Raw genomic sequence first — 16,718 nt, 5'->3', positions numbered from 1 at the left:
GAGTAGCAGACTCCGCTGGTCACACTCTATTCTAGGTAAAGTTGCCTATATTTAGCAGAGTTGCAAACTTAGGGTCCAACTTCAAATTGAGTTGCTGTATTGCAAATCAGAGTTGCGCTATAGCAACACCAAACAAATTCATACTGCCCTTACGACTGCGTCGACACAATTTTGAGCCAGTAATTTGAAATCAGCCCTTTAGTGCAGAATGTGTTCATTTTTTACCGCTAAGACCTCAGTTAAACTAACTGACAGCAGTGAAAGAAAACTAAACTATTTGTGTAACGTAATTTATTTATTTATTTACAAAACTGATATTATATATTTATAACACAAGACTCGATGAATTTAAAACACAAGTTTTTTACTGAATCGGAGGCACTTTAATTAAGTCTTTTAAATCGATTTTCGTGAAGTCCCAAAAGCGTTTCCAAACTTTCGGAGAAGCACTGAATGTTGTAATACACTTTATAAGTTTTTTGTTCCGTAACACTTGCGAAATCCTCTTTTTGCAGTCTTTTGAAACATATGGCTTGAAATCACTTCTTTTATCTTCTCCCAAGAAGTTCTCCACAATCTTCAGGCAGGACTCATAATCTTCGTAGCAACTGTTGCAGGAAATAACTCTTCATGTCTTGTGGAGATACATTTGGTGTAATCCACAGCATCAGGATTCAGAGGATAAAGACTACAAACAGCAAACCCATTTTTTATGGTGGACGGTTTATAAGCTCGATCAAATGCTTCTTTGAACAGAGCACTGAAGTTATGTCGGGTTATCATTACGTTTGAACTTTGTTTATGTTCTCTACACACTTTTTTTCACTGAACTTTCCGAGGACGAAAGATGGAAACATCGCAAGGTTGTAAAATATGCGTTAAGTTCGAATATCAGCAATAGATTATTATCTGCTTTTCAACACAAAACTCATAAAGCTGTATACCATAATGCGATTTGTGACCATCAATAAAAAGTATGATTGGGAAAGTGACTTCCCTTTCTACTAGCTAAGGATGATAGTATATTAAAGTACAAGTTGCAGAAGGTATCTATTCAGGCACAAATTCGAAATTTCGAAACGAGCCGCGAAGCGGCGAGTTGAGGAACAAATGAGTGCTTGAAGAACCTTCTGCAACAAGTGCTTTATACTATTTTCTCTATTTCGCCGCTTTATATCATTTTGTAAATTAAAAAACGAAAATTAATTTTTTTTCTAGAGAATTTTGCGACGGTTAGCGACATTTATGTGTGGAATAATTTTAGGCGGCTGTAAAAAATAAAAATTATTCTTATTTTCACATTTGAAAATGAATTGTGAAGAAAGTCCGTCACTAAAATTAAATTACCGCGAACGACTTATTCCAGCACGCAAATGACGTCATTTGGGTGCTGGAATAGACTTATTCTTACACCGAAATAAAAAAAAAAAAATTTTTGCAACATATTCAAAAAAAGTTGCACCGGTCATCCATCTCTGAATCTGACCTTCCAAGACCCCAACCTTTAGGAACAGAGAGCGCTAGTTCTTTGGAAATCCTTTTGTAAGGAAATACAACCATAGGCGGTGCCGCAATGCCAACTGCACTATAATTGCACAAGACCGTTATACATTCCTTTTCTTTTCCTGAAGCCACTTCATAAAGGTTTGTAAAATTGTTTGCTGGTCCCAACACTAAGCCCAATTTCATGCATGTTCTCATGCCGATTTCATCCGCATTGAAAATACGACTTGGATCTTCGATCACTTGAAGTGCATCATTTTCTTCGAGATAGCTCTTCAGTTTATCAAACTATTTACGAATAGCAGATTCTGTTACCGTAGTTCGGCTGGGTTTGCTCTTTTTCTTCTGTAAGAATTTTTTGAACCGAACCTCTCACGTCATCCGGGTGCATGGCAAACCCTAATTTGGCTTTCGCCAAAATCCACTTTTCCAAACGGTCCTCTTCAAAAAATGTTAAAACTGTGGAAGAACCCATCGTTCTCACGTTAGGGACTTTGGAAGTTAATTTATTGTGGAGGGTCGACTTTGGTATTCTGTATGTTACTAACGCTTTGTTTAGTGTTAATGTTCCCGCTCTGATTTCGTCAAGAGCTTTGGCGAGGCTCTCTTCATAATATTTAAACTTCTCAAAATTTGCTCTCCATCTATAACAGGTAATGGTAGGTAATAAAATATAATTCAATGTAAACAGACATTGCTTATAACATTTGAATGACTTAGACCACTGATTGAACACCAGTAAATGAACAGATGAAAATGGTGTTCAATCACTGGTGTCGAGGTAAAATTACTGTTCGTTGGTTCCCAGGAATATTTCGACCTTACATGTAATTTGATTTAAGAATCATTTTAGCCTGTTTCTGAAAACTACGCAGATGCCCGTGAGTGAACACGGTGTTCACTCTTTGGATTGGACTAATATTTCGGAACCACTAATAAAAACTACATTTTGATAGCGTTGAAATATCCGCATTTGAATTCGAATTTAGCGCCACTTCCTGGGGTGGAAGTAGATGTCACCCCAACGGTAGAAAAAGGGCGGAAGCGGGGGTGAAACGAACCAGCAGTCTCTTGCAAATCAACAAGTGAGCGAACTAGACGTGTAGTGGTCCTATCATTTGTTTTTGTAAGTTTTCCTTTTGTTTGCTCAAGTGCTTTGTTGTTGTTTTACCTTAATATCAAAGTTCCTGTAAAACCCCTCAGTTTTGTCAACCAATTAAAGCACCGATCACGTGGAAAAACACCTGGTGTGACGATCGGCTTTCCACATGTGTGAACCGCGTTTTTTTTTTTGGAAAAGTCGTGTTATTTCCTAATTTCGCAGGACATTAGCCTGTCAGGGAAATTGTTGCCAAGGTAGGGTTGAATTCTTTAATTAAAACGCCGTGTAACTAAGATGCTGTCGGAAATCTCCCGCCATAAAACCCGCCATCGCGGTATGACGTCATGGACGCCATGGTATAGTTTGTAAGGTGTATACATCAAAATACCTCCAATCCGTTTAAGTTTCATATTAATTTGTATTCGTGCATGTGAATTAGGGTTTTCAAAATTTTTATTAACAATTATTTTTGAGATTTGTTGTGTGGGGGCGTCGAGGCGAGTCTTTGTTTTGTTTTACACGTGTTGGTAAATTTAAACTGTTGTTAGTTTGTGATAGCCTGTGCATTTGAAAATTGAAATAGACAAATTTTAAATCCAGTAAATAACTCATAACATTTTTCAAATTATCATCTCTTGTGACTTAAGTTGTCGGTTTGTTTCTCTCAAACACCGAAACAATGGAAGCGAGCCCACGGGAAACCAGTACCTCGGGGATGACTTGGGAAAGTTGCTTATGGAATGCGCTCGGAAGTTTTTGCATACGAAAGAAAGAAAGCTTGCCCACGGGAAACCAGTACCTCGGGAATGATTTGGGAAAGTTGCCTATGGGATTAGCTCGGGAATTTGCAGTGAAAAGGTGGCGCCGAACCGAGGGGATGACTTGGCGAGGTGTTCCACACAGTAGTTTTCAAAAACAACCGCGCTGTAGTTTTCAAATCACCCGCGCTGTAACTTAGTCGAACCGACGACAAGAGCCAAGATTAAAATTCTCAAACTTCGTATTTTTTTTGTGCCCGTTAACTTCATTGCAGTTGGACTGAATTTCTATCATAATAACCAATGTTACAACCTAGTTCTCCAATACTCTGTCATAATCTAAATGTAAAACTCGTCTACAGTTTTGTTTTTGTGTTGTTGTTAGTAAATTCCATGTTACCATCGTTTTAAACAACCTCAAATAGTCGATAAATTAATAGAGCCTCTAGTATACGGCGTCCCTAACACTTCGAGGAATTTATGCCATTGTTAACCCACGTAACTGTTTTGTAAATTGTCTTGCATGTTGTATTTTTATTTTATTTTTTTGTTATGTTGTTGTGTGATAATATTCAATAAGCATTGTTTTTGGACACGGTTTTAGAAAGGTTTTATCCGGTTCTTCCTGCTGTGATTAATCATGAGTAATTTTTGTTTTATGTAGCTTTTAATGTTTTCCTTTTCAGGATTTGTCGTTTGTTTGATTGTTCATAACTTTTGTGTTGTCGTTTGGTTTTTTTTTTTTTCATTCACACATCACTTTGATATTCTTGGTTGTTTTATATGACTGCAATTTGAGTTTTATTCGTGCCCTTTCCAATTTGAATCTCACGCATGCGCATTCGAACAATTTGCCCGCCAATTTTTTACAAACTCAACGTAGGTTCCTAACCACTTCGATGACGATCACGACTTTTGGGCCATTTTGTTTCCATTTGAATTTGGTGCTCAGGTATTCACTTTCGGCGGGCAGGGTATGGCCTTTTAGGTGGAGAATATTGTTCAACAATTTTATATGAGGAAAAACTTTTTTGACTCATAGTCATTTTGGTTTCTTTTCTTATTAACACGCGTTTTACTAATCGTACTACACTACTTACCTTTTCTATAAATGTCGGCAATATGGCACGCTCTTGTACAGTGAACGTGCTCAATAATGGTCACAAAACACTAATGAATGTTAGAAACTGAACATAATTGCATTAGAAAAAGAAATGAAATGAATTTGGTTGCTCTGGACCTTATTATTAAGGGAAAACAGAGGATCTGTTCAATTAGTGGGTGATGTTCACTTACTGATCCCCCTATAACTGCCAGTTGAGAAAAAATATGAAAAACAAACTATTTTTATTTTATTTTTGATGAGAGTAATTATTGGATGATAAAGTATTATAAAAACATGTGGTGGGTCAAATTGACCCACCTAATTTGATTATTAAATTGAAAGGAAAGGAACAATCACGTAAACAAGAGAAGACAACGATTTAATTTAAATAACAATTAAAACTCATATCCACCCACAAAGGTCACGAGACAACCCCCATAAAAGTTCAGTCGATAAGGAAATTTTCCCAGGAACAAAAATAGCATATTAGCGGCTTATCCGCCCAAAGGTTACAAGTCAGCCACCCCAACTAAGTGGTCACCCCAATAAATAGTACGAAGCAAATTGATAAACAAACTATCCCACACTATCTAGGGTCAAAGAATCACCAAAATCCATATATATATATTCGTATGACACTACATAAAAAAAGTACATAAATGAAATTATAAAGTTTTGAAAGTAGATAACCAAGTTTTAGTTTCTTGGCGACAACTCATGAATTTCGGTGAAGCCTCCTTGAAAACTCGTAAGTCGACACTCTTCGACAATATGTTGTACAGATTCTTCCACTTGACCACATTTACAATATGGATTTTCAACAGCATTTCATTTAAATAACATAACAAAATCCATAAACTGTCTGGGACATGTCAATTTGTTACCAAAATTAGAACAAAATTCTTGAAAACCTCTTGATAACGAGTTTATCCAGGATGTAAGGGTCAAAAGTGAAGCAGGGTACGGCTAAGATAAAGAAAATTTTATTTAATTACAAACCATAAAAATTATCTAAAAATTCCAAGTAATCTCATTTACCAGGAAATGGGGACACAAAAGGGCAACCTATATATATATCATATATATATATATATATATATATGATCCAAGACTCAATCAAAATTCAATTCAATCTTGATCATAGTGTCGTGCTGTGCGATTGAGTGTGTGACAAAGTGCCACCCTGCTAAATTCCGACTGAGTGCTGCTTCCGTTACCTGGCTGAACTCGATCATTTGCTGATTCCACAATTGCTCAGATGATGATGAACTGTAAGTCTTATTCAATTTAACTTCGCCTTGCTCTTACAATGACGACATACATAATGGCTTGTAACTCAACACAAATAACAGTGAAATTCATTTAAGAATTATGGGGCGAGTTATCTGGTAATTCGAGGTGTTTAAACCGAAACCACGTGGTTTCGGCTGTTGAATGATTGTACCTTTCCTGGAACTATTTCTCCTCTTGCCTCTGAATTGCACTAGTTTTCGATTTATTTTATAATCATTTTGGTTTCACCCACTTTTACTTATTGGATTACCCTAGAACCTAGTAAATCAAATAATGAAAATTGGACTTCGTTATTAGACGCTAAAATAGTTTGTTCGTTTATCTTAATTTTTATTGGACTTAGCTAGTAACATTTCATTTGAATTAATTGTTTTTATTAATCTTTAACGTAGCGTAGCCCCTTAACTGAGAAGGGTTTTCGCTAGACGTAAATTTTCTCTTTTAATTTTACTTTGTAATACTTTCCAAATCCTTAATTATTAGTTTAATAAATTGTTAATAATATTTTCGAACACATGAATTTTGACTGCTTAAATCCTTTATCTTCCCAAAGTAATTGGCTCCACAAAGTAACGCTGGAGAACCTACCTCAAACAAATTTTATTCTTCTTGTGGCGCAACCCGCTCGGACCGTAAAAGAATTCAACATTCTTATCAATAGGTTTTTAATTACCCGCTTAGTCAGTAGTATTCACAATTACTTCTGGGAAAGATCAGATCACTTAATACCTTGGAAATAAAAGAAACGCATTTAATGATGAGAATGAATTAGGGGCAAAATTAACTACTCGCACAGATGTGCGTTTTTTGTTTTGTTATTTTTTTTTGTTGGTTTGTTTAAAATATTAAACGTTTATGGGAACTACGGAGATGTTGGGTTATTAAAATGACGCAAGAAATAACTTATCAACACCATTTATTCATACAAAGAACAAAAAAAACATGTAAATTTTGTGTTACAATTAGAATTAGTAAAGAGAGGGCACTCGCCAGGCCCACACGGTACAAATATGGCCTCTAAGGGACGAAAAGGCTCCCAGGTCACCTTGATGAGCCCACCGCCGAGTGAAGGAGGGCGGCCGTTCCAACCACTTAATGACGACCCGGTCTGCCGTCTCCAGAATGGTGATCGGCACCAAATCCATAATGCGGTCTACTTCCCAAATGTCGAATTGGGGGTCAGCTATCAGCTCCATGTAATCATTCAAATAGCCGGCGGGCCTACCTCCACCTAAAAATAGAAAATAAATTATTTTTTTTTAAATCTAAATTAAATTAATAAATCAAATTTCGGTAATAAAGTGTTCAGAGCAAAACATTAGGATCAAAGTGACTAAATATAAGGACATTTATAAAAATAATATTTTTTTTTTTATTACAAATTAGTTAGCTTTATTCCGAATCAGACATGCGATAACTAAAGGCAAATTTTAAACATTTTAAATCAAAAATTTCTTAGGAATATTAACAAAAATAGAATAAATATTTTTTTTCAAAGAATTTAGGTAATAAAATCCTAAACATACGAATATAAAAAAAAATCATTACACAAATTTTTGTACTTGCTGCTCATGATGTCTGTTCAGCTTAGATCTTCAGAACTAAATGAAATCAAGACCTAGTCTCATACTCCAAAAATATGTCACTTTCCCATAAGGGTAGAACTAATAAGATACAATGATTGGTCCCGGAGAAAAATAAAATCACCAAAGGTCCCAACATCTGGCATTGCATTTGACACGTTCGGAATTTCCAAATTACTTTTGCTTTCAACTGTATTTTGCCAATATTTTAGTAATGAGAAGGAAAAAGAAAACACATTGAACTAATAAAAAAATAATGGGAAACAAGACATTTCGTTCGGTGCTTGGTAGAATCCTTCTTGTTAGAGTAGCTTGGCAACATTAAGATCTCTTGTTGAGTGTTTTTAATTGCCTCGAAGTGGTATACGATGGGAGTACAATAGGCGTCGATGTTTCGTATCAGTTCTTCTGTTTCATCAGGATAGTCGATTCTAGTGAAAGTGTCTACATGTCGTTGTTTTCCTGGATAATATTGTACTTCAAAGTCGAATTGGGCTAATGTCATAGCCCATCTTGCCAATCGTGAACTTGGCTCTATAATGGTTAAAAGTTATCTTAGTAGTCTGTGGGGTGTGATGATGGTAAATTTTGTTCCTATCAGATAACATCGGAAGTATTTCACAGCCCAAACTATGGCGAGTGCTTCCCTTTCGATGGTGATCTAGTATCCGGATCTTTAAGACATCTGCTGGCATAACAAACGGGATGTTCGATTTCGTATTTTTGTCAAAAGACAGCACTGATGGCTATTCTTGAAGCATCAGTTGCCAAAATGAATGGTCTTCTAAAGTCGGGGTATTTTAAAACAGGTGGGCTTGTTTGAGGGTGTTAAAGGCGATTTCTTGCTCTTGATCCCATTGATAATTTACATCTTTCTTTGTTAACTGAATTAGAGGCTTTACAATGGTGGCAATATTTGGTATAAACAGGTAGAATCCGCATGATCTCAAGAAGGCTCTGACCCCTTTTGGGTTTTTTGGTACTGGATATGCGGATACGATCTTTGTTTTCTCTGGGTCGGTATTTACCCCTTCTGCTGAAATGATGCGTCCAAGATATTTGGCTTCTTTCATGAGAAATTTACATTTGGTTGATTTTAATTTAAGATTTGCTTGTCTCATCCTGTCAAATACATCTCGTAGGCGTTGTGAGTGTTGCTTAAAATCTGAGGTACTAAAAACAATAACATCATCTAAGTAGATCAAGTATTCAAGTCCAACTAATCCTGAGTAGACTGAGTACATGAGGCGTTGCTATGTACTGGGTGCATTTCGAAGACCCATTGCCATTCTTTTAAATTCGTAGTGTCCCGTAGGTGTACTGAAGGCACTTTATTCTCTATCATCTGGGTGAAGTTCAACTTGAAAATACCCACTGGCCATATCCTTAATTGAAAATAATGAAGCTCCGGTTAGTTGATCAATTGTTTTTGGTAGTATTGGCAGAGGAAAGAAATCTGGTTTAGTGATTTTATTCAGTTCTCTATAATCGATGCAAAGGCGAAATTCGGTATCTCCGCCGGGATGTATCTTCTTATCGATAAGGATGACTAGTGCTGACCATGGAGAAGAACCTTCTTATATTATTATTTATTTAAAATCTTAAAAAATGGCAGAGTTACCGATTTTTAAAGTGGAAGGTGCAAATCCAAATTTTTTTGAAAAACTCCAAATATTTCAAAAACGGCTAAAATTAGGTATAAGGAGAGCTGATAAAAACTCTCTTAAAATAACCCAATTAATCCAAAAACGCAGTAAAAAATATACCTCTCCATTAAAAATAACAAAGGTGAGACCCACTTCCGGTATAACCGGAAGTGCCGCCATCGTAAAAATATTTTAATTGAGGAGGACTTAATGACTATGTACCAATTTTCTAATAAATACGATTATTCCAACTCCCAATACTTCTAATGTGGGGTTTCGACGGAACACCCTGTATATTATGTATAGTCGTAATCAATAATTGGTGAATGTTATTTTTAACACAATGAATAGAGTTCATTTGAAACAATGACGACCAACATTTTTTGCAAGCGGCTGTACTTTACATAGAGCAAACACATTTCAGCATAAGCTGATAAATAGTGATTGTAATAAAATGTTGCTAATTTAGGCAACATTTTTTTCCAACACTCATCATTTTGTTCTATTTTTTCAAATACAAGACCATTCTTACTCCATACAACAAAATAACAGTATTCTCTGCCAGTAACAAAAAGTTGGTAATACTTATCATTTCGTTTCAAATGAAAAACATTATTTACAAGTGTTGCAAATTAATTTATTTTTGTATTATTGCATCTTTGAGTGTCATATCCTTCGAATTTTATGGACATTTTATTGCATTGGTTAATAAGACTATCTTCGTCCAACAATCTATCTGGCGTTGCCGCTAGGAACGGATGGTCTTTTTAAATAAATAGTCCAGATTTTTTTGCCGATTTGCCAATTATTGCTACAAAATCATCAACAGCGTTATTTTCGTTGGCACTGCCGTAATGTGTGTAATAATTTCCTGTAAACTCCGGATTCATTATGTTTTTTACAGTTTTGATGGGATTTCTTGATTTTTGTAACTTGAAAATTTTCCCGAAATTAGAAGATGTAATGCACCGTTTACTTTCAATCAACCAGGTCGATGAATTTACCTGCTCAATTGTTTGATAAATTATCTTAATTTTTTTTCAGGAGGTTTACAATTTTTTTCAAAACATCTTTGCATGTTTCTTCAATATTAACCTGGTCGATTACACAACCATAATCACCATCCGCTTCTTCAGTAATTTTTCTTCTGTTTACTAGATTGTTGTCATTATTTTTATTTAATTTTCGTTTTAAATTATTTGCTTTATTTTTTGTTTACATATTTACTAGTATAATATCCCGGACTTCTTTGATTTACAGCCTTTTTCAAACAATGTAAATATTTTCCTTTAAAATTATATGAAACCAGAGCAGGATTCTCTGGTGATAATACTGTTACAAAAGCTGAAACATCAGTTCTTAACAAAATTTTTTGTTCAACATCAGGATACTGAAGGATTGGTGCACTAGTTAGAAGGTTTTTACAAGTATCAAAGCCACATTTTTATCAATGACAAAAGGCACGTCTTTTTTTAATAAATTTGTTAATGATTTTTGAATATTCGGCGTCTAAAGTATCTTGCTAGTCCTAAAATGTTTTTATGTCTTTTTTGGTTTTTGGGTAACGGGTAGTTCAAAACAGCTTTGACTTTTTCAGGGTTTGGTTTTAACCTTTATCTGATATAATATGCCCTAAATGTGCTACTTCTTTACGCAAAAATTCACATTTGTCTGGTTGAATTTTTAAATTATATTTTCTTAGTCGTCGAAATAGTTCTTTTAATCTAGAAATGTGATCATTTAATTCTAGTGAATTACCTTTGTTATGATTGATGTTATGATTCTGATTGTTATTTTTACTTTTTATTATATAGTTAATTGGCTGAATTCGTTTGATTGAGTCGACTGTTTGCGAGGACTCGGTAGTTTCTTGGTTCAGGTCGTCCTCTGAATCCGGAACCATTGCAAAGTTTAAATGATTTATATTTCTAGGATTATTAGAGTTCTGAAAAGTGAATTGTTGTTGGTTTGACGATGACATTTGTGGTTGTTTAGTTCATTTTCGACAATTTTTTGAAATCGTGTCCCGGAATTTTGCAGAAACTACAATCTTGAGTATTGAATGAGTGGTGATTTTGAAATTTATGTGTTTGGGGATTTTGATTAGATTTTTTACGACTATTGTATGACCTGGGGTTTTACAAAAATTGCAAAATGTTGAAGTGGATGGTATCTGTGTTTTTTCATTTTCAAAAATTCTTCTTCGTTCATTTAAGTACAATTTAGTTTGTTCTTCCTCATCTACATTGTGACTGTGTTTTTTTGTTATTACAAAAAAAAGTCGGGACGCCCTGGCAACCCGACTGACAAACTTGATTTTCCGATTCACAGAAATTGTTTATGAAAATTGATTAAATTAATTTAGTGGAAATTCCGGAAAAGGTGCAGGATATTCGATTATTGCTAGGCGCAGGAAAATAAGTGTGTATTTATTTATATAGTGGATCACGTGTTGGGGACAAATAAAAAACTTTTCTTTAAATAGCAGTCGTTTCCAAATTTTATTAGGCCTTATAAGAAAATTACACGAGGAGTTTTTTTTTATAAAACGATTTTTCATCATTTTTTGTCAATTGTAGGTGGTTGAAGGTAGCACTTATAACTATTGAAAACTATAAAATATTATGTAAGTTGATAACATTAAAAAATCGACAAAACAGTTAAAATTGTGTATAAAATGGCGTATAAATTAAACATTTAGGTGACGAGAAGTGTCTTGGTGTGCATTGTTTCCACTGTTATTTCATTAGTTTTATTTGCATAAGATTCACAAGTGGGACATTGATGTCTAGATAAACATTTTTTTCATTATGAAAAACATAAAAAAATACATTTTCTTTTGGATAATTTTCTATTGCAACATGCTCAAGTGCTTCAGAAGTAAATGGTATAAATACTGTTTTCTGATTTAAAAAATGTTCATATTGCAGAAGAGTTTCCTTGGAACTACCATTAGTGCCATTCGCTAAGTGTATTAACAGTGAATCAAACTCTTAGATTACCATTGGAATGTTCAAAAAAATTTGCACAAATAATTAAAAAAAAACACATAAACGACGGAAACGGTGAAATCCACCTTTTTGGCGTACATTACCAAAGAAATTCTCTAAAGCGTCATGATTTAAACGTCTTGTATATAATGGTTTATCTTCCATGCCTATTTTGTCCCAAATACCGCGCAATGCAGAAATATTATTAATAACCATCCAGAAACGAAACGCATCTTGTTTCTTACATCCTTTCCGTTTTTGTCTTTTACTCTTAAATTTTGAAATAGATTTTCCATTTTTCTTAAAAAATTATCTGACTTTTGCTTTTTGTGAAAGGTAGGGTACACTCAGTTATAATCCCAGGAGTAGTCAAAAATTGTCGAATATTTTTATGAATGGTCATTCGCTTATGAATACCAAGAGTGCGTAGCTTTACTCCTACGAATGGTATTCAACGGACTATTCAATGAACCAAATCGCAAATTCGCGTTACACATGATTTCGTTGTCATAGCAAAGTTGAATATCTAATTATATTTTACCAGGAGTGGAATATTCGCTCGAATTTGCTGTTGTTAGGATACGAAATTAAATCTCTGCTTTTCTATTGGTTGATATTTTAAAAAGAGAATAGTCTTTATTACTTAATTCTCTTCCGTGTGATGAATTAAACCCATCAAATAATTTTTCCATGATTTCAATAAAAATAACCGTTCCATAAGCCTCTGGGGGAGGTGAAAATCTGGTAGAAACATGAGTCACACACACTTCCATCCCAGCAGCCACAATTCGACTAAAAATTTGTACTGAAAACTTAGCTTTAATTTTCAAAAATACTCGGATAAATATGAGCTTCGATCAGTTTGTACGAATGACGAGATCGTAAACTTTTGATATGATTACGATATGCTTGAAATTTTTTATCGGTCGTTTCTTTGTCAAATTCAAAATTATATTCAAAGATAGCTTTTTATGTATCAAGTACGCAAAATAGGGTTTTAGCGTTTTAGGGGACGAATCGTAATTAATGACGAGACGACGTAGGAGCCGAACGGTAATGAGTGGAATCACCTATAACCTTTTGCGTACGTGGTGCATACAAGATTTTTTTTGTTCAAGCTCCCAAAACACGAATTTACATCTCTTATTAATAAAAAAAAGCCACCATAGTGACTAATTTAATTTTTTAGTCTGCAAAAACTGTTTTTGGGGACTGAGTACGCAAAATCTCGTAACTATATAATTTTGCGTACTATTTTATTGAGTCCGGAAAAGACTCACTTTGGGGACTCAAATGAGTTCGCAAAATCGGAGCGTATACAAAAAAAAAAAAAAAAAAACATATTACTAGTTGATTTTAAAAAATGTGGTGTATCAAACAAAAAACTTTTTTATTGTCAACAAAAAGCATGGTTGTTCTGGAGAGATGTTTAAAGATCTCGTAAAAGAGTAAAAGTTAGAACCTTGAACGTTTAATACAATTGCGCTAGCTTTTTTTATTGACTGTATAACAATGTTATGCAATTCGTCTCCGCTACATGTTGTGGTGGGCCAATTAGACCCACCAATTTTATTGTAAAAAGAAAAGGAAAGGAACAATCAAATTAACCAGAGAAGACAACGATTTAATTTATATAACAATCAAAGTAAATTAATCTATTTAACCTTATCATATAATATTGACCAAATATGTCAGCAATAACCAATTAAAACACATGTCCATCTAAGAGTTATGAGACAACCCTCATAAATTTCAACAGATAAGAGTTTTAGCAGATTTAAAGGTTCCCACGAACAACGACCAAAACACATGTTATTCCAAGAAATGAGGAAAAAAAAATACATTATACATATCAGTTCTAACCCAATAAATTGTCTGGACCAAAGCACTAAAATAAACAAATCAACACTATCACCCTTGTCGAAGAATCACGAACAATTTGCTAAAATCATTAAGGAAATCATAAATTAGTCGAGATATGTCAAAACTTACTAAAATTAGAACAAAATTCTTAAAAATAGGGAGATAAAGGGCAGACGCAGGATAAGTATGTCATCAGCGACATATTATATGGTCACGATAAAGGAAGAGACACATTAATTTTAAAATCCCAGGAAAACAGACACACACATCAAATTTATCTAAAAAGGGCACCTGCATCACACATGTGCATGGGGCTCTCCATATAAATATCACCCAGAAAATTAAGAGAATTCAATTCAATCTTGATCGTGGTGTCGTGCTGTTCGATTAAGTGTCGAAGTGTGTGAATAAGTGCCCTTCGTGCCAATTCCACCTAAGTGCTGCTGCTGCTACCTGGCTAATCTCAACTAGTTGCTGATTCCGAAATTGATCCAGATGATTAACTGTGAGTTTTATTCATTTTAATTTCTCCTTGCTCCGACAATGACAACTTWTACCATRTGGCGAATCTTAACTTARGATGGGTTACTTGTACCTCYAWTTAAGTCACAATAATGTAGAATAAGATTTATGAGAGTTGGGATGGACTGGGCGAAACCGGGTAATTTGAGATGTTTACACCGAAGCCACGAGGTTTCGGGCCATTGAATAACTGATCCTTTTCTGTTCTCCTCTTGCCTCTGAATTGCACTCACTAGTTTTAGATTTAGATTTAGATTAGATTTAGATTATATTCATTTTGGGTTTACCCACTTTTTACTTGTTAATTTAACTTAGAACGTAGTAAATCAAATAATTGTAGGGCCATTTTTGAGACACAAAGTTAAAGCTGATTTGAACACGCGCAAAATTCATTACAATGGCCGTTGGTGAGCTAAATTTGCGAAAGGAACGCAATTAACAATTGTCAGGAAGATTACTTTAGGCCGGCGGCAATTTTAACAACTCACTACTTTAATAATTTTGAAAATACTCAACCACTTTGAAATAATCCTGTCAGGACAGGTGGTGCCAAGGTGTCGAGGTCAGGTCATCATTTAATGATAAGGCAACGCCTGTAAAAATAAAATGGGGGTGTGAGTAATCCAGTCCACCGGAGTGAGAGGTCCACAATCATAATTCGTGAATAGTTAAATACAACAGTGATTAAGTCAAACTAATTATGCACATATATCAACAATAAAATATGTTCTTCGAATAGAATCGGTTGAGCTCTGTCCAAGGGGTTTAAAAGGCTAACCGTCGCGGTCCTAGTCAATTAGGACTCCAGAAGCATAGAGAAAACCAGGTGAAAGGGTTAACCCTTTGCTCATAGATACCATCCAGGCCACTTGTCTCTGGACCAGCAGCAATCGAGAGACCACTTCGCGGTTCTGACGTGCAATAGGCAACGCTGCCTTGTCATCCACCACTTGTCTTAGGCTGTGCAATGAGTACCCCGGTAATATCCGTCCAGCGTCTACTTCGAGACCCGAAAGTCATTCAACACCAAGCGTGCAATGGATATTATGTTCATGGTACTCGCCTATGACCAACATAAAAAGGGGGCGGTTCCGGGCAGTGCAATGAACACCTTTTTGGCTAACCTGCTCAGCCGCTAATCAAACATAGCTCTGAGCGTGCAATGGAAGCCCTCTTCATAGTGCAGGTGGTGAACAAGTCCCTATAAACCTCATGGCCGCAGCCGTATCAAAGGGGCGGTTCCGGGCAGTGCAATGAACACCTTTTTGGCCAACCTGCTCAACTGCTAATCACACATAGCCCTGAGCSTGCAATGGAGGCCCTCTTCATAGTGCAGGTGGTGAACAAGTCCCTATAAACCTCATGGCCTCAGCCGTKTCCAAGGGGCGGTTCCTATGAACCTCATGGCCGAAGCCGTATCCCGGACCACGAYCAAGTGCAATGACCACCTTTCAGCGCCCTCCCCACGACCTATTCTGCAACCTAGACCTGGGGGTGCAATGAGCGCAGCTACCGGTGATCTCCCGTGTCCACAAACAAACAGAAACCAGACCTGGAGGCCTCACGACGCCGCGATCCTCCAGCYTCCCCTGTTGGGTTAATCTCGGCGTGCAATGGGCATTTAAGTACGCCGCCCCGCCTCAAGCTTAACCTTGGATTAATAAGGAATAGACAGACTAACACAGTTTAGCTCGACATGTCGGGGCTCAACTCAATAATATTCATCAATTATCAATTCAAGTATTTAAATATCAATCTCATCAAATACCATCAACTTCAATATCATCAAATTAAATACCATCAACTGATTTATAGTGCATCAAATCAACTACAGTTTGATACTGTACTCAATACTCACACAGGTTTCTGACGAATGTGATCAACAATGATAAATATCAGCATCACAGCAATCAAAATAATTATTAAACGACTCACCCTACCGTTGATATGGTAATTATCATAAATCTCTACACCTTACTGGATTGGAAGACATCACACACCAATAGAACCAAGATTACTCAGTGATAACTCACTCACACCAATGGAACCCAGATTACTCAGTGACAAACTCACTCACACCAATGGAACCCAGATTACTCAGTGACAAACTCACCTTTAATTAACTTAATTACACTTTTACACTTTGCTAACTTTCAAGCTACCCCTCTAAAGTGTGGGTGAAGACTAAAAACTCATATGCAGATTCGAAGGCGTCGTTCTCACGGTCAACTTGGGGTGGCTTGCTTATCACCCTGACTAACTCATAAATTAAGCTCAAGTGTTTATGTTTCTTGAAATAAAAGTCTCGGGGTCTTTTCAGAACTTTACTAACTAATTGCCCTAATTATTTACA

At 35.7% G+C, this 16,718-nt stretch overlaps 1 long non-coding RNA gene across 1 annotated transcript in view; it reads right to left on the bottom strand.

The window, feature by feature from the left end:
• Nucleotides 1-6,660: 6,660 nt before the first annotated feature.
• Nucleotides 6,661-16,718, bottom strand: part of LOC123010068 — a 13,184-nt gene continuing 3,126 nt past the window's right edge. Inside the window, exon 2 of the long non-coding RNA XR_006413072.1 lies at nt 6,661-6,992. This is a non-coding gene — a long non-coding RNA (uncharacterized LOC123010068). The remainder of the gene's footprint in view (nt 6,993-16,718) is intronic.

This window comes from Tribolium madens, unplaced genomic scaffold (genome assembly GCF_015345945.1).
Source record: "Tribolium madens isolate multiple individuals breed KSU strain unplaced genomic scaffold, Tmad_KSU_1.1 Scaffold_7;HRSCAF=85;Tcas5.2_LG10, whole genome shotgun sequence".
Lineage (NCBI taxonomy): Eukaryota > Metazoa > Arthropoda > Insecta > Coleoptera > Tenebrionidae > Tribolium > Tribolium madens.
Note: the sequence above shows the minus strand (reverse complement) of the source record. Positions and strands in the feature narration are given on the sequence as shown.